The sequence below is a fragment of the Pimephales promelas genome, chromosome 7, assembly GCF_988280905.1.
Source record: "Pimephales promelas chromosome 7, fPimPro1.hap1.1, whole genome shotgun sequence".
Classification (NCBI taxonomy): domain Eukaryota; kingdom Metazoa; phylum Chordata; class Actinopteri; order Cypriniformes; family Leuciscidae; genus Pimephales; species Pimephales promelas.
In genome coordinates, this window is record NC_142775.1 from 8,390,583 (window position 1) to 8,408,559 (window position 17,977).

The 17,977-nt window shown below is 45.7% G+C and overlaps 2 pseudogenes; one reads left to right on the forward strand and one right to left on the reverse strand.

Annotated features, from left to right (window-relative positions):
- The first annotated feature begins 6,408 nt into the window (after window positions 1–6,408).
- On the forward strand, window positions 6,409–14,005 carry LOC148978285 (uncharacterized; annotated as a pseudogene).
- A 3,140-nt stretch (window positions 14,006–17,145) lies between these two features.
- On the reverse strand, window positions 17,146–17,777 carry LOC148978286 (uncharacterized; annotated as a pseudogene).
- Between the last annotated feature and the right edge of the window lie 200 nt (window positions 17,778–17,977).

The following is a 17,977-nucleotide window of genomic DNA, read 5'->3' on the forward strand; positions in this document are numbered from 1 at the left end:
TTTATGCCTGTGCATGTTTTGTGTTTGTCTGTATGTATACGTATGGTATTGTATTATATGTTTAATGTTCATTGTTAATGTATTTTCTGGAACCTGCACCCAAGAAATGAGCTGTACTGAAAACAAATTCCACCAGCCTGGCTGTGTGGTCATTAAAGTAAGTCATTAAGTCATTAAAATTCATTTATTTCTCTTGCTGTTTTCTGTGCAAGCTCAGTGAATTGGTCTCTCTCTCTCTCTCTCTCTCTCTCTCTCTCTCTCTCTCTCTCTCTCTCTCTCTCTCTCTAAAGAATGTCAGCTTCTCTGATCATAGACAGGTGTTCTAATTGTAGTTGACAGCCTGTCATGATGTATTTGTGTCTTAGTATGATGCAGCAAGTATTAAAACACAAAATGAATATGTGTTTGCAGCCGTGACACAATGCTTGTCATCATGCTTTGATGGAACACTCTGATGAACAGCCTGTAAGCTCCCTATGATTTTGTCACCTGCAGAAAAACACTTTTCTCTGTGTGGAAGAGTGCAGCCTGCCTTGTGTTCCTAAATGCATTTTAGAAAAAAAAAAAGATAACAAGAAAAAGTAAAAATGTTCCTTTCATGTTCCTTTCCAATCTGTAAACAGGAAAGAAAAATCTCAACAGAGTTCTATTTCTCTGATCAAAAACCAAAACCTAATTTACCATAATCAGCATCAGAATTCAAACAGGACTGGGGAAATCTATATTTAATAAGAGTGGACTAAACAACAAATGCTGCTGATGAGGGTTTTTAAATATGCCAAATGGAAAAAGACCATCACATGGTTTAAGGACTGTTATACAATAGTTTTTGTTTACTTATGATTTCTGAAATATTAATTAATTTCCTTGGTGAAATCTTCACCTGGATTTGGAAAACATTCCTAGGCATCTTAATGGCAAACCACCCAAATTAAAATATTTCAAATTGAATTTCTGCTCATGCAACCACAAAACCAATTGAACCAGTTGCCAATGAGGTGCCAATGCCATGTGATCAGTTAAATCATCATATCATGATGGTTCTGATTGTCTGATGGCACTACAAGAACACACACAGACCCAAAGCCTTTATTAGTGACTATACTTTTACTTTACTTTATGCTTTACTTTTAGCAACAATACTTTTACCAGTGCTGCTATGCCATAAAATAATCATAGCCAATGGTTACAATTTACAGTCCATAATCAGTGCATCTATTTATTTATTTTATATATGCATGTATGTGTATGTGTATATAAAAATATATAGCTATATACATATTTTTTGTTATTGTTTATTGTGTATTTGCACTAATGTACAGTGTTGCACCATGGTCCTGAAGAAACACCATCTTGTTCCAATATATACATGTTATATAGAGAAATTACAATAAAAATGCACTTGACTTGTTACATCAAAGACAGTAGACAAAATATAAAGTACGTTCATTTAAGACCCCTTGAAAAGAGAACTGTTTGAACATTTTTATACTAAAATTAAATATGTGCTGTATTAACTTATTCTATCGGAGTACACAGCTAATTTTGGATTACAGTTAAAGGATATAGATACATTTTAGAATCAAATGGTGTAGTTATATTATAACAGCTAAGTTAATGAGGAAAGCTTACCATCCAAATCCTGAACCCTTCGACTGATCAAACAACAACTCAAGAAACAGATGTTAAAAAAACTCAAATGTTATTTCTTTTAGATCATTTATCGAAAACATAAAAGTAAAGTTGAGCACATTATATTGGTCAATACAGTAGTCTATGCAGTGTACTCCCTTTTATACTGCACATTTTGGGGAATGCAACAGTGAAAGTAGTGCGATAGTATGCTATTTTAAACACACAGAAGCCATCTTTACCCATCTTTTTATCAAATTTCCAGCAGATTTGGGAGGCTTTGATTGAAAACCACAGGAAACTGAATAAGGTTAATGTATCTTATTCTCGATGAGAGAACCACCATTCGAAAATATATGATCATATTCACTGAATCTTCAACTTTTTTAAACTTCTCTCTCCTCTTACCAATTTGTGGGTGACATCTGCTCACTCTGTGTGCTGTAGACAGAAGGACACATCAGGGACCATATTAATATTTAATATCTGATTTGAGGTCAGTGCAGCTCTCTCTGCGGATGAAAGTGGAGAGCGCATCTGCTGTCATACATCTGTCAAAAGTCTGTGCTGTCAGGGTGGCTGTCAGTCTCCAGTAGAGAGCAAGGCAGAGTATGAACTGCTGTGACCACCTGGACTCTTTTCCCAACCAACATCCATCACCTGACAAATTTACACAGAATAAACACTAAGTCAACATGAAACAAAAATTCACTATTTTGTACTTTTATTGATCTTACTGTGAATGATTCATTCTTGTGTTTCATTATTTTTTTTCTCTCTTCCAGTGAAATGAAATATCCGATATGCCGGACTACTGCCGGACTAATCATTTAATTTGGTTAAAACTCGGGGCAGGTTTTACTTACCATTTCCCAAACAACATTTTTTACTTTTATGATAACCCGTTTCACCCAGATGTTCTTTACAATACAGAAGAAATGATCTGTTGGTACTTTCATAACATTGCAACTTTAGGAAAAAAACTATTTAGTTACAATTTAGTAGCACTTAAGTCATAGCAATGATTAAATAATACATATCAGACCAGTCAATTTGCAATACTCACCGTAATCTGCTTTATTATTCAATGCATCAATAAGTGCATTGAAGTGCTGTAGGAATGAAAATATAACTGTACATCTGAATTTCCTATGGGATGAATTTAGGAATAAGAGTGAGGGTGGTCAGTGACAGAGTGTGTGACCGAAACTTCCCGTGGCATCAAAAAATGCAATTCCTAAACGACATTTGGATCCGAATGCTGGGGCTTCCCAAACAGGCGATGCGCACCATCCCCTAAAGCCAAATCCTGCAATCAAAAAAAGTGGATGAGGGCTACCTGCTCAATGACAGGGCAGGCTGAAGAGGCTAGTCCAACATCCACGATTTGCAACCCTAAACATTGGCACGCTTACTGGAAGAACCTGTGAATTGGCCGACTTATTGAAAACCCGGCATGTTGATATCGCTTGCATACAAGAAACGAAATAGAAAGGCGCCAAGGCTAGAGACATTGGAGAAGGATAGAAGCTCTACTACTATGGAGTGACAAACAACCGAAATGGAGTGGCGACAATCGTCAGCGAGAAGCTGCGCAACAATGTCGTTGAGGTCAACCGGATCTCGGATCGCCTTATGTCAATAATGATCGACATTGGGTTGGTGATCCTGAGGGTTATTTACTGCTATGCCCCCCAGGCATTGACATCTCCCCAAGGTGGACAAGCGCAAGCCAGATGTTTGTCTCCAACAGTGTACCCACTCTACATGCTATATTACGGAGGTATATGTACAATTTTATGTGTCGGTTGAGTGACTCAAAAAATAGTATCATAATGGTGCTAAATAACATCACATTAAGTAATAAAAGGTATTTTTCCTGTTTCTGGAGGCAGTGGAATGAAAGCTTATATGTTTTTTAAGAGAAATGTGTGTGTTGTTTGTAAATCGATGTCTGTATGTACAGTATTGTTCTTGTTCTACTTTGTTTGTTTTGAAATGGACCCATTGGTCTGAAATAAAGAGTAATTAATACTACCACAGCTCTGGGCCACTTGCTAAAAAAGCATGCACAGAGAAGTCAAAATTAAACAAGATTTAATGACTCGTAAATGTAAGTACACATTGATGGCCTAAGACACGAAACGAGCGGTTTGTGTGAGAAAACGAACAGTATCGTTTTTACCTCTTGTAATCATAGCCATGACAAAATGAGCTGACTGCACGGGCGCTTCGGTCTGCGCATGCGCCGGAAGTGATCGCTTGCGCGCCTACATCACTCTTTGTTTATACAGAGATTTCGGAAGTTTTACCTTTCACTAAACATATTTAGATATACGGGAAATCGCAATGGAAGACGATTACGGTATATCTAAATATGTTTAGTAAAAGGTAAAACTTCCGAAATCTCAGTGTAAATATTGAGTGACATCACACGCAAGCGATCACTTCCGGCGTAACATTGAACTGATTCAGTGAGGTTCAGTTGGACATTGCACAACTGATTCAGATCACTTGGACGTCACTGAGGTAAAAACGATATAAATATTGTTCATTTTCTCACAAAAACTGCTCGTTTCGTGTCTTAGGCCATCAATGTGTACTTACATTTACGAGTCATTAAATCATGTTTCATTTTGACTTCTCTGTGCATGCTTTTTGGTGGACCCCCTTAGCCTCCAGTGTATGACTGATAGACAACAACGATTTGACTAAAAAATTAAAAAATTGAAAATGCTGTGGAAACAAAGACACCTACATCTTGGATGCCCTTGAGGTAAGATAAAATATATCAAAAATTAATTTCAAAGTGAACTATCCCTTTAAGGGCTCTATCTTGCACCCGGCGCAAATTACTTTATACACTGACGCATTTATCATTCCTATTTTGCACTCACGCAAAGCGGGCTTTTTTCCTCCACAGTAGCACGTCGGTAAACTAGGAAATGAACTTGTGGTCCCTGGGCGGGTTGGCGAAAAAAGGAGGCGTGTGTCGGGGCAAACAACCCCTGGTGCTATTTTGCGGTTTCAGAAAACAATTGCGCCAATGACTAGAAAAAACCTGGTCTAAAGTCAGTGGTGCGTTGCGCGTACATTCAGACGCTATTTTAAGCGCGCATGCTTGGCCATAAATAAAATGTGAACAACGCGCATACACTGTAGATGATTCTCTCATCTACACAGATGCATTTTACTTTTTGCAAATTATACATTATTATAAGAAAAAATATATAAACACGAGGGAAATCATTGTTGTGTCAATGACGATGGGAAAAATAGGCACAAAGCTTACACATTTACCCAAATTATTATATTCATGTTTAACCGAAGCTAATTTGGGTGGGTTTGTCCCATCCCCAATGTCACTTCTCTTTCTTTTACGGCCCTGACGAGAACATCGATCACCTCGGCTGTGAACCGATGCTGAAGCTCGCCTGGTAAATGCGCCGTTAAAATAGAATTGCGCCATGGAACAAGCGCACCTCGTTCATCATGCTCTTAAAGGGAATGTGATATGACGCTCTTGAAGCTACTTCAGACCAACCCCTTTTAGATTTGCGCCAGGCGCAAGAGGCATTTATCCCGTCGGGAAAATAGTAACAGTGCCGGGATCCGCCCACAAAGTTACTTGCGCTTTGCGATTTGACACTTGCGTTTCAGATTGTTAAAATAGGGCCCTAACCATTTAGGCAAGTCTGATCACATCTCCATATTTTTAACTCCGGTATATAGACCACTCATCAGTACTGTGAAACCAGCTGTTAAAGTCATCTGAGTGTGGCCTGAGGGTGCATCTGAACAACTTCAGGACTGTTTTGCATGCACTGACTGGTCCATATTCGAGGATGATAACATTGACACATACACCTCCTCAGTGTTATTTTATATATATAAAAAAAAAATTGCATGGATATTGTTACCACTACAAAACAAATCCTTATCTTTTCAAACAATAAACCATGGATGAATAAAGATGTTCGACTCCTGCTTAAGGCCCGTAACATGGCTTTTAGGTCCGGTGATTTACAACGGTACAATGCTGCCAGGTCGGAACTGAAAAGGGGCATCAGAAACGCCAAGACAGCCTATCGGGAGAGGATTGAGGGGCACTTCAAAACTCAAACCCCCGACGTGCATGGCAAGGGATACGGAACATTACAAATCAGGGTAACAACACCAACTTATCGACTAATAACAGCTCTATTTGAGCTGAAGAGCTCAATCATTTCTTTAGCCGTTATGAGGTGGTGGAGGCAGAGACTGCTAGGACATCAGCTCCAGTTACCAACAACCAGGCAGAGACTGTGCCAGGGAGCTAGCTGGGGTCTTTACAAACATCTTTAACATATCTATGTCACAATACTTTGTTCCCACCTGTCTAAAAACTTTCATTATTGTGCCACTACCTAAACGGACCGTAACAACGGACCTCAATGACTACAGACCTGTGGTATTGACACCTATTGTCATGAAGTGTTTGGAGAGACTGGTGCTGAAAAAACATCAAGGCTGCTCTACCAACCACTATGGACACTTATCAATATGCTTACAGAACCAACAGATCTACTACAATGCAAACCCCTCTGCCCTCCATTGTGTCCTGCAACATCTGGAACAACCTGGAACATATGCAAGGCTGTTATTCGTGGATTACAGTTCCGCATTCAATACCATACTCCCAAGCAGACTGTTCCACAAGATGACTAATCTAGGCCTTGATCATAACATCTGCCGGTGGATAAAACACTTTTTAACAAATCGTCCACAGTAGTCAAGATGGGCCCCCACCACTCCTCTTCCCTGTCCCTCAGTACAGGTGTTCCACAAGGCTGTGTCTTGAGTCCCTTCCTGTATTCTCTATACACACATGACTGCACACCCACCCACAACACCAATGTCATCATCAAATTTGCTGATGACACCACAGTGGTGGGTCTGGTCAGTAGGGGAGATGAGACGGCTTACAGGGAGGAGGTCCAGAAGTTAACAGACTGGTATGTAGTAAATAACTTGGCTATAAACCTCAAAAAGACAAAGGAGATTATTGTTGATTTTAGAAGGAAGAAGGAGGTGTACCAGCCTCTGGTAATAAATGGGGGTGTCGTGGAGAGGGTATCAACATTTAAGTTCCTGGGCACACACATCTCGGAGGACCTCACATGGAAACATAATACCTCACATGGAGCATACTTCTTGAGAGTTCTCAGGAAGGTCAATCTATCACAACGTCTTCTAATATCCTTCTATCGTTGCTCCATAGAGAGTGTCCTGTCCCAAAACATCTTGGTGTGGAACAGTATTAGCTCTGCAGCTGACAAAAAGGCTCTACAGAGGGTAATTAAAGCTGCCCAGAAAATAACCAACACAACTACCAGCTTTGGAAAGAATTTTCAACTCCCGTTGTCTCCAGAAAACGTCTCGGGTTATGACTATAACCCTTGTTCCCTGAGAAGGGAACGAGACACTGCGTCGATAAAATCGACTCTTTGGGGACGCTCCCTAAGCGTGCGCCTCTGAAGTATGAATGAAACTAATCCAATCCTGATTGGTGTTGCGTCGTGACGTAACATGTGACGGCATACCCGGAAGTATAAAAGTGACGCTGTCACAACACACACTAGCCTCGCGATGAAGCAAGACGCTCAAGGGTCTAAAAAAAGGGGCGTGGCAACACGACGCAGTGTCTCGTTCCCTTCTCAGGGAACAAGGGTTATAGTCATAACCCGAGACGTTCCCTATCGAGGGAACTCAACACTGCGTCGATAAAATCGACTCTTTGGGGAATGAGTACCCACTAGGCCACGCACCGAACAGACCCGCCCCAGAGTGAAACTGATTAGGCACTCAGCAAGGGCCGAGTACGTGTGCACCGGGCGTACTGGGAAGGTTGAGACTATAAAACCTGATGAAAGTATGCGGGGTAGCCCAGCCGGCTGCCTCACAAATCTCCTGCAGAGGTACTCCCGACAGAAGGGCCCTAGAGGAAGCCATGCCTCTAGTCGAGTGAGCCCTCAAGGCCAAAGGTGAAGGAACCCCGCGCACCTTGTAAGCCTCAGTAATAGCCTGGACAATCCAGTTACTTATAGTTTGTTTGGTCGCCGGGAGCCCCCTCTTAGGTGACCCAAAGCATACTAACAACTGGTCAGATCTTCTCCAAGAAGCAGACTTTTCCAGGTATACACTCAAAGCTCTGACGGGGCAGAGCAAGTGAAGCCTCTCTTCTTCCGCCGACACATGAGGTGGAGGATGGAATGCCTGAAGGACTACAGAGCGAGCCGTACTCGAAGGAACTTTAGGCACGTAGCCCGGACTCGGGTGCAAAAAGGCCTTTACTTTGCCAGGGGCAAACTCCAAGCAAGCTGGCGTTACCGCCAGGGCCTGGAGATCTCCCACCCTCTTAAGAGAGGTAATCGCTAAGAGAAAGACCATTTTTAGCGTTAAGTCCTTAGGCGAAGCCGACTCTAAAGGTTCGAAGGGAGCGAGGGACAACCCTTCCAGAACTATCGCCAGGTCCCAGGCAGGAACCCTGGACCTGGTCGCCGGCCTCATCCTCCAAGCACCACGGAGAAACCTAATGACCAATTGGTGCCTCCCCAGAGGTCCACCATCTACTGGCGCGTGGAAAGCCGAAACGGCAGCCACGTACACCTTAAGAGTGGACGGGGAGAGACCCGCAGAGAAACGATCCTGAAGGAATTCCAGAACTGAAGCCACTGGGCAGTTTACTGAATCCAACCTTCGTTCTTCACACCAAGTGAGAAACACCTTCCACTTGAGGCCATATAATCTCCTGGTAGATGGAGCCCTAGAGCTAAGTATGGTTTCAACCACCTCAGCTGATAAGCCAGCATTCAGGTACTGAACCCCCTCAGAGGCCAGACCCACAGCTTCCACAACTCTGGGCGAGGGTGGAAGATTGTGCCCTCCGCCTGAGACAATAGATCCCTCCTCAGAGGAATCGGCCACGGCGGAGCTATGAGGAGTGATATTATATCCGAGAACCATACTCGTGTCGGCCATCTCGGGGCAACCAGAAGTAGACTGATGCCCTCTTGACGGACCCTCTCCAGGACCCCTGGGAGCAGAGCGATCGGGGGAAAAGCATACAGGCGAAGCTTCGGCCAAGCCTGTACCATGGCATCCAACCCCAGCGGGGCTGGATGTGAGAGGGAGAACCAAAGTGGACAGTGGGACGTCTCTCGAGACGCAAACAGATCCACTTCCATCGGTCCGAACCTCTCCCATATCGACTTCACCACCTCCGGATGAAGTCTCCATTCCCCGGGCCTCAGCCCCTGCCTCGACAGGATGTCTGCTCCCCGATTCTGAACCCCTGGGATGTACATTGCCCTTATTGACAATATCTTCCCCTGGGACCAAAGGATAATTTGATGCGCCAGTCTGCACAGAGGGCGCGATCTGAGTCCCCCTTGTCGGTTCAGATAGGCCACCACTGACGTATTGTCCGTCCGTATTAGGACGTGGCGACCCTTGAGGTCTGGGAGGAAGCTCCTCAAAGCCCTGAACACAGCCATCATTTCCAGGCAATTTATATGCCAAGTGCGATGATGGTCCTGCCACAGACCCCTGGCAAAGCGGCCGTCCATGACCGCGCCCCAGCCAGTAAGGGAGGCGTCTGTCGAAAAGGTTTCCCGGCGACATGACACCCCCAACACTGGCCCTTGGGATAGGAACCAAGGCTTCTTCCATATTTGCAGAGACTGAAGGCACTTGCGCGTTACTCTGATCATACGGAACGGATTCCCTTTGGGTGAGAACCCCTTGGTCTTCAACCACCACTGGAGGGGTCTCATGTGAAGGAGGCCCAGAGGAATAATGTTGGATGCCGCTGCCATGAGGCCCAGCATCCTTTGAAAGTGTTTCACAGTGACGGCCTGGCCTAGCTTCACCCTGGATACCATCGCCAGAATTGACTCGATACGTGCGGGAGACATACGTGCCTGCATTGTAATCGAGTTCCACACGACTCCCAAAAAGGTCGTGCCCTGGGACGGTACTAGCACACTCTTCTTCAAATTGAGTCTTAACCCCAATTTTTGAATATGGCCAAGAACGACATCTCGATGCCGAACTGCCATCTCCCGAGACTGGGCCAGAATAAGCCAGTCGTCGAGATAATTCAATACCCGAATCCCCTGAAGTCTCAATGGAGCAAGGGCCACGTCCATACACTTGGTAAATGTGCGGGGAGAGAGTGCTAGGCCGAACGGAAGAACCCGATATTGGTATGCTTCGCCCCCGAAAGCGAACCTCAGGTACCTCCTGTGACATGGAAGGATGGAGATGTGAAAATAGGCGTCTTTCAGATCTATCGTGACAAACCAGTCCTCGGACCTGATTTGATTCACGATTGTTGGAATGGTCAACATTCTGAATTTGAACCTTCTCAGAGACCGGTTCAACACCCTGAGATCCAAAATTGGCCTTAACCCCCCATCCTTCTTTGGAACTATAAAGTACCGGCTGTAAAACCCGGACTCCCTGTCTACCGGAAGAACACGTTCTATGGCTCCTTTCGACAGCAGAGTCTGTACTTCTTGTTCCAGCACCTGAGCCTGCTCTGGGACCACCGCAGTGAGCACCACCCCAGAAAACTTGGGGGGGCGGTGCGCGAACTGCAGTCTGTACCCAACTCGTATTATCTGCAGGACCCATGGAGATATGTTGGGAAGATGATACCATCCCTCTACAAAATCTACTAAGGGTACCAGCCTCTCGAGGCTGGCCTCTGGTGTCTTCAGGGTATTCTCTTCGACTACCTGAAGCTGAATATTGGCAGGCTGTAGTCGATTCGGTCCCTGCGACCATAACCGATGTTTTAAAATCGTCTTTTCGCTGGAAATTGATGCGGCCCGAAACGCTGTTAACGGCGGGCCTGCATCTTTTCCTAGAGGGCCCCGCTGCGAGAACAACCTCGGTTGACTCACTGCGGAGGGGGCAGCCCTCTGAAGTCCTGCCGTGGCTAGGACCTCTTTTCCGAAGTCCTCCTAGCCTGAATGACGTCCCTCAGGTCGCCCCTCTGGCCGGAGGACTTCGGTTTTTGGGAGCGTTTCCTCTGTTGCCAAGACCCCGGAGGGGGGGCTCTAGAGGAAACGCTCTCCTTCTGCTCTGCCCTGTGGGAGGAGCTGGCTGATGGCTGGGGCTGATCGCTTTGCCCCACCCTACTAGATTTGGCCTTCGCTTTCCGGGGGAGGTACTGCTGGAACGCCGCAGATTGTTTTCTCGACTCCTGAAACCTGTCGACAACCGAATTAACGGCGTCGCCGAACAGGCCAGCAGGAAAGACCTATCCTTTTCTTTAATTCCAGATAAGTTCAGCCACAGATGCCTCTCCGTGGCCACCATGGCCGCCATAGAGCGGCCAATAGCGCTGGCTGCTTCCCTAGTGGCCCGGAGAGACAAATCTGCGGCCTTCCTCAACTCCGCGATGTCCTCAGGAGTAGGCCCCTCCCCCTCATCCAAATCTTTCAGGAGGTCGGCCTGGTATGCCTGCAAAATCGCCATCGAGTGCAGACATGAACCAGCCCGACCCGCCGCCATGTAAGCCCTGCCCACTAATGCAGATGTTTCCCTGCAGGGCTTACTAGGCAACACCGGGGTCTTTAGGGAAGACGCCGATTCGGGAGAGAGATAGCTCGCTAAAGCCTCCTCCACCTTCGGCATCTTCCCATATCCCATATCTCGAGCCCCCACAACATTGCTGTAATCTATTATACTGGGACTCGAAATACGGGACGAATGCGGTCTTTCCCACGATCTCGCGATCTCTTTATGGAGATCGGGGAAAAACGGCAGACCCCGGCGGTGAGGCTGTGACCTGCGCTGCAGGTAACGCTCGTCCATTTTACTTGTGACTTGCGTTTCCTGCTCATGTTGTGGCCAGCTGATGTTTAGTCTGGCCACAGCGCGCGTCACAACCTCCACCAGCTCCTCATAATTCAGGCCGCGTGATGGCGCGCTGAGATCACGGTCGTCCGCATCAATGCTGAGCACGTCCACTTCCTCAGAAGCAGACAGCTCAAGCATCGGGACCTGATCGCGGGCAGGAGAAACCGCAGCGCGGGCTCCCACACCACTCTCAGAGGCCGCGGGATCAGCCGATGGAGAGCGAGAAAATGCCTCAGCATTCTCACTCTCCTCCGCCAGATCCCGCTGCGAACCCCAGGATCTCAGTCGCCGCATCGCCTCGACATATGCGGGACCGGAACCCTGGGGAACGCGAGCCTGACCGTGCTCGTCAAAGCACGCCAGCCGGGAGCGCAGCACTCTAATAGGCATAGCCTCACACATTTCACAAGCAGCCCCCTCGAGAGCTGCCCGTGCGTGCTGCACTCCCAAACAATTCACACAAAGAGAGTGTGCGTCCCCACCCGTGATGTAACGAGGGCAGGGATGCACACACTTCTTGAACTGCTCACTGGCCATTCTTTTCAATAATAAGACAAACAACACCAAATAAGACAAACAGTTTCAACATAAAGCGCTTGCTGAAGAGCGAAAGCTAGTGTGTGTTGTGACAGCGTCACTTTTATACTTCCGGGTATGCCGTCACATGTTACGTCACGACGCAACACCAATCAGGATTGGATTAGTTTCATTCATACTTCAGAGGCGCACGCTTAGGGAGCGTCCCCAAAGAGTCGATTTTATCGACGCAGTGTTGAGTTCCCTCGATAGGGAACAACAAATATACTGAAAGACTCTTCCCACCCTGCCCATCAGCTCTTTGATCTTCTGCCCTCGGGCAGACAATACAGAACATTTAAAACACACACTACCAGACTGTTGAACAGTTTTTACCCAAAGGCCATCACTATACTGAATGATACACTACACTGAACACTGAACACATGAAACCAACAAGCTAACTGGGATTATGTAATAAACTGTATCTATTTAGGTTGGCCGTATACAAGCTGACAGTTGAGTGCAGGAAACATGCTTGAAATGTACAATGTTATTGATATAGTTGTATTGTTTATTTATATATATTTTTTAATCTCTTTTCACTTATTTATTGTTGAGATCCGTCCTCACTTGGTGCAATTAAATTTTGTTGTATTCTTTTACAATGACAATAAAAGGAATCTAATCTAATCTAATCTAATCTAATCTAATGGATGTCAACTAATCAGCCTTCAAGAAAGGCTATTCAACCGAGACTGCATTGCTGTCAGTCACAGAAGCCCTGTGGATCACAAAAGCTGCTTCCAAATCATCAGTTCTCATTCTCCTGGACCTGTCTGCTGCCTTCGAAACCGTGAATCATCAGATCCTTCTGTCTACTCTCTCATCACTCGGGATCACTGGAACTTCCCTCCACTGGTTTGAGTCCTATCTCACAGGTAGTCGCATGGGGTCGCATGGAAAGGTAGTCACAGGTAGTCCTTCAGGGTCGCATGGAAAGGCGAATTATCCAAAGCACATCAACTGACCACAGGGGTTCCCCAGGATTCAGTGCTTGGACCCCTCCTCTTCTCCATTTACACCACATCACATCATATAGGCACATGGTTTCTCTTACCATTGCTATGCTGATGACACCCAGCTCTATCTCTCATTTCAATCAGATGATCCCATAATAGCTGCACATATCTCAAGCAGTCTGGCTGATATCTCGGCATGGATGAAGGATCATCACCTGCGGCTCAACCTGGCTAAGAGTGAGCTTCTCGTCCTCCCTGCCAATCCGTCTCTACAGCACGACTTCACTATCCAGCTAGATTCTTCCTCAATCGCCCCATCAAGGTCGGTCAGAAATCTTGGAGTAATCTTTGATGACCAGCTGACCTTCTCAGACCATATTACAAAGACAGCTCGATCATGCAGGTTTGCAATGCACAACATCAGGAAGATCAGGCCTTTCCTAACTGAGCAGGTAAAACAGCTTCTTGTCCAGGCCCTGGTTATTTCTAGGCTTGATTATTGCAATGCTCTTCTGGCTGGTCTTCCATCATGTGCAACTAAACCTCTACAGAATGTTGCTGCTCGTCTTGTCTGCAACGAGCCCAAAAGGGCCCACGTCACTCCTCTGTTCATCTCTATGCACTGGCTGCCACTCACTGCTCACATCAAGTTCAAGGCATTGACACTTGCTTACAGATTGACCACTGGCTCAGTTCCCTTTTATCTTCACTCGCTCCTACGAGTCTACATCCCCACCAGAAGCCTACAATCGATCAATGAGCGACGGCTCATGGTACCATCACAAAGAGCCTCAAAATCACTCTGCAGAACATTCTCATTCACAGTTCCATGCTGGTGGAATAATCTGCCCATCATCATCCAGAATGCAGAATCCCTGACATTATTCAAAAGACAACTAAAACTCATCTCTTCTGTGAGCACTTAATATAAAAAAATATAAATATATAAAAAATATCCCTACTTGTCTGGTTTATACTATGCCGAGCGATGTTTGAACTTTGTATTTTGAGCACTTCTTGTGTTGTTATTGTCTCTTAACGATGACTTGTTTGATTTAGTCCTCATAAGTAAGTCGCTCTGGATAAAAGACTAAGGGCCAATCCCAATTCTACCCCTTACCCCTTCCCTTTCCCCTAGCCCTACCCCTTCGCCTTCCCCTTGACCCTTGAAACAGAGTGGCAATGCGTAGGGGTGAAAATATTCCCCTAAGAAATGGGACAACACTACGCCTCCGTTAAACGTCATTATAAGTCGTTGCTAGCGCCTACGTCACAGGAGATGCGATGTTTATCACAACGTCCAAGATGCCGTCGACAGCTGCAGTTATCTCAGTTGCGTGGGTTACAGCTATTTTCTTGCATTTATCTTGTGAAGTTCGCAGGAAACAACGGAGACGACAAAAATATGTTGCAGGACTATCGTTAGCAAACCACAGTAATTTTAGCGATTTTTTTTACAAACGTTTCTGTGAAGAAACTGACCGTAAATATGAACACAATATTGAATGTAACATAAAGCAAATCATTATTTGTTGTTACAATACTTATTAAAGCCACAAATACTTAAATGTATCTGTCTCCTTTGTCGCTTGGGCAGCCAGCCTGGGTTAGCAGTGACACTTCTCATACCCCTTCGTTTGAAGTGTGCTCCCGAAAAATCTTCGTTTGAAGGGCTATCTGGCCCTTCCCCCTAGCCCTCCCCCTCCAACCAAAAGAGAATTGGGACAACCCTACTCCTTCACGTGGACGCGCAAAACGGAGGGGAAGGGGAAAGTGAAGGGGTAAGGGGTAGAATTGGGATTGGCCCTAAATGTAAATGTAACAATCTAAAAATGTAACAATCTAAATGACTAAATGTAAATGTAAATAACTCAATTTTTGTCATACAGGTAAGTAGGGGTGTAACGATTCACTCGTTTTCTCGATGCATCGATTATAAATCCTGGCGATGCATATGCATCGATCCTGAAACATGTATTTTGAATCGTGAATCGTTTATTTACGTGAATAATCGATTTAAAAGGCTAAGAATCGAATTAATCACGATTTTATAGCGATTCAGTGGTTTAAAATATATAAACACAACCTTAAAGTGTTCCTGGTACAAGCCTCCTCACGCATTGGCCATCATACGACATCCGCATTTGATTGGTTTCAGGCGCTCACACACCCCTGATTTCTCACGCTGAAGCCCGGTCGGTCAAATGCCTGAAAGATGAGTTTATCTTTCTACCTGTTGAGCTACTCGAGTCGTGATCAGCTTGTATTACCGCAAATTAGTTAAAATCTCCCGGAATCTAGAGCGAGCGTGCATACGAGACAGAGGTTGTGCTCCAAACCGCGTATCGCGCGTTCACACACGGCTGCACGCACTCGGCAGAGAGGGAAAGCCAGCGAGAGACCACCTAGCGTGTACGGAGAGTCCATGTAATAAATGAATGAAAGCGTTTTATTTCATAGTGCCCACGCAATGGCATGGCAGCTTTATCAATGGCTTGAGCGGTTTGCCTCAAAACTATTGCTTTCTCGAGAGAGAGCTCAGCTGGAGAGCTCAAACATGGACTGCTCAAAAATCTGTAGTTAACGTTATGAAAGCATGAGAGCTATATGGGACCGAGCGCGAGCAAAATCCAGTGAAAAGATGATAACGAGTGCACTGAGAGGACGCAAAATGAAACTAATGAAAATGTCTCCATTAATTTGTGCATGTAGTCATTTAATGCAATACTTTAAAAGCCTTTTTCAAAATATTTGCTACTTGCAAATGCTAATTTGAAGGCAATTGATTTTTTTTTTATAATAATATATTCATTAAAATTGAAAACAAACATGAACTAACATTAACAATGGACAAAATCCCCACTATCTGATCCCCGAAGGCCTCTGTGTAGGCTAATTCAAACCCAGACAAAGATGGGTGAAGCATTGAAATAATACTATAATGCATATAAAAAATTAAGAATCGAATCGAATTAATCGAATCGAATCGAATTTGGATGTGAATCGCATCGAATCGTTCTGAATTTGCACAAATCGTTCATGAATCGAATCGAAAACCTATGAATCGTGAATCGAATCGATTCGCTGTCTACCCAAAGATTCACAGCCCTACAGGTAAGTGTTATGCATCATTCAAAACTGTTAAATGTCGTATTTTATTTGTGTACACTAATAATAAAAACAAAATGTTGTGTTTTTCGTAAAATAAAGAAATTAAACATGATGCGTGTTCAACCTTCTCTCTCAATGTGAAGTTCATTCTGAATTCAAACATGACAGAATATGACCTGTAACTCAGCAAATGCTTGTCACTGTGATATGAAACATGTCTTTATGAAGCTTGAAATCTCCATTTTTAAATAAGGTAAATCATATCAAAAACAAATATTCTCTGTTTAAGTGATTTGTCTCAAAGCAACGACATGCAGTTTCTCCAGGCCGACACACGCACACAAGCTGTTCATATGCAAATGATCCACGTGGAGGAACGCAGAGCTGTTACCGCCCTCATCACGTCTAAACAAAGAATCAGCAACTTCAGCAGTCCTACTTTGCTTTTCGTCGCGTTTGAAGATTGTGTTTGTGCTGTTTACCACGGATTTACCTCAGAAGCATTAGAAGAAAATAATTTGATTATGAGAACTTTTTTTAAGGTAAGACACTAGTAGCATCTTATTGTATCATAAACTTTACATTGTAGTGTAACAAAGTTCAGGGAAGAAGGAGGCAGGAACCGGATAATAATAATAAAATAAAACTTTATTTAAATAAAATAAACAAACAAATTACCTGCCAGCAGCCCCTTGCGGACGACTGCTGGCTACCCAAAATAAAACATAAATACCGGCCAGCAGCCCCTCACGGACGACTGCTGGCTTACCAAATAAAATATAAAATACAAACAAAAGCAGGCCTGTTCCTCTCTCGATCATCCACTCCGTCGCTCCCCCTTTATGGCTCCGCTCCTTTGTGAGAGATGCGAGACCGGTGTGCTTCACAGGTGCTGCTCATTAGCAATCGCACCACCGGCCTCGCGACTTTCTCTCACGTCCCTCGGCCGTCCTGCTCACCACATACCCCCATCACCCCTCACAGGCCGGGGGGTACACCCGAGACTGTGCCTACTCCCCCCCCGGCGGCGGCGATCCCTAGGGGGTATGGATTGACGAGCCGAGGGAGAAGGAGATGGAAGCACGAGGAGCGACGGACACGAGAGAGGGGAGAGAGGAAAAAAAAAAAAATTGGTCCGGCTCCCACAACGCGCTGCCATCTTGTCCCTCACCAGCTGGGCGATCTCCTCCGCGGTGCCCGGCGGCGACGCTGGATGGCCCTCGGTGAACGCCTCGACGCTCCCCCGCCCCCGGTGGACGGCGACGGCTCCTCGGGTGCCTTGGGCAGACGGCAGGAGTCCCCCGCTCCCTGCTCCTCCCCTTCACTGGTGGATGGCAGCAGGCTCCGGCCCACGGCAAGCGGCGGTGACTCCTCCTCTCCCTCCCGAACGGCAGCCGCCCCTCCATTCTCCAGGCGGTCGGCGGCGAGCTCGGGCGTCCCACCGGCAACTCATCCCAGCGCCCCGCCTCGAGCATCCATGGCCGCGAGTCCCCCGCTCCCTGCTCCTCCCCTTCTGCGGCGGACGGCAGCAGGCTCCGGCCCACGGCGAGCGGCGGCGACTCGCGCACCATGCTCGATGGCACCGCGGATTCCCGATAACGTCGAGGACCCTCGGACAGCGCGTTCCTCCCTCTTCCCGGGTTTCGGCACCAGTGTAACAAAGTTCAGGGAAGAAGGAGGCAGGAACCGGATAATAATAATAAAATAAAACTTTATTTAAATAAAATAAACAAACAAATTACCTGCCAGCAGCCCCTCGCGGACGAGTGCTGGCTACCCAAAATAAA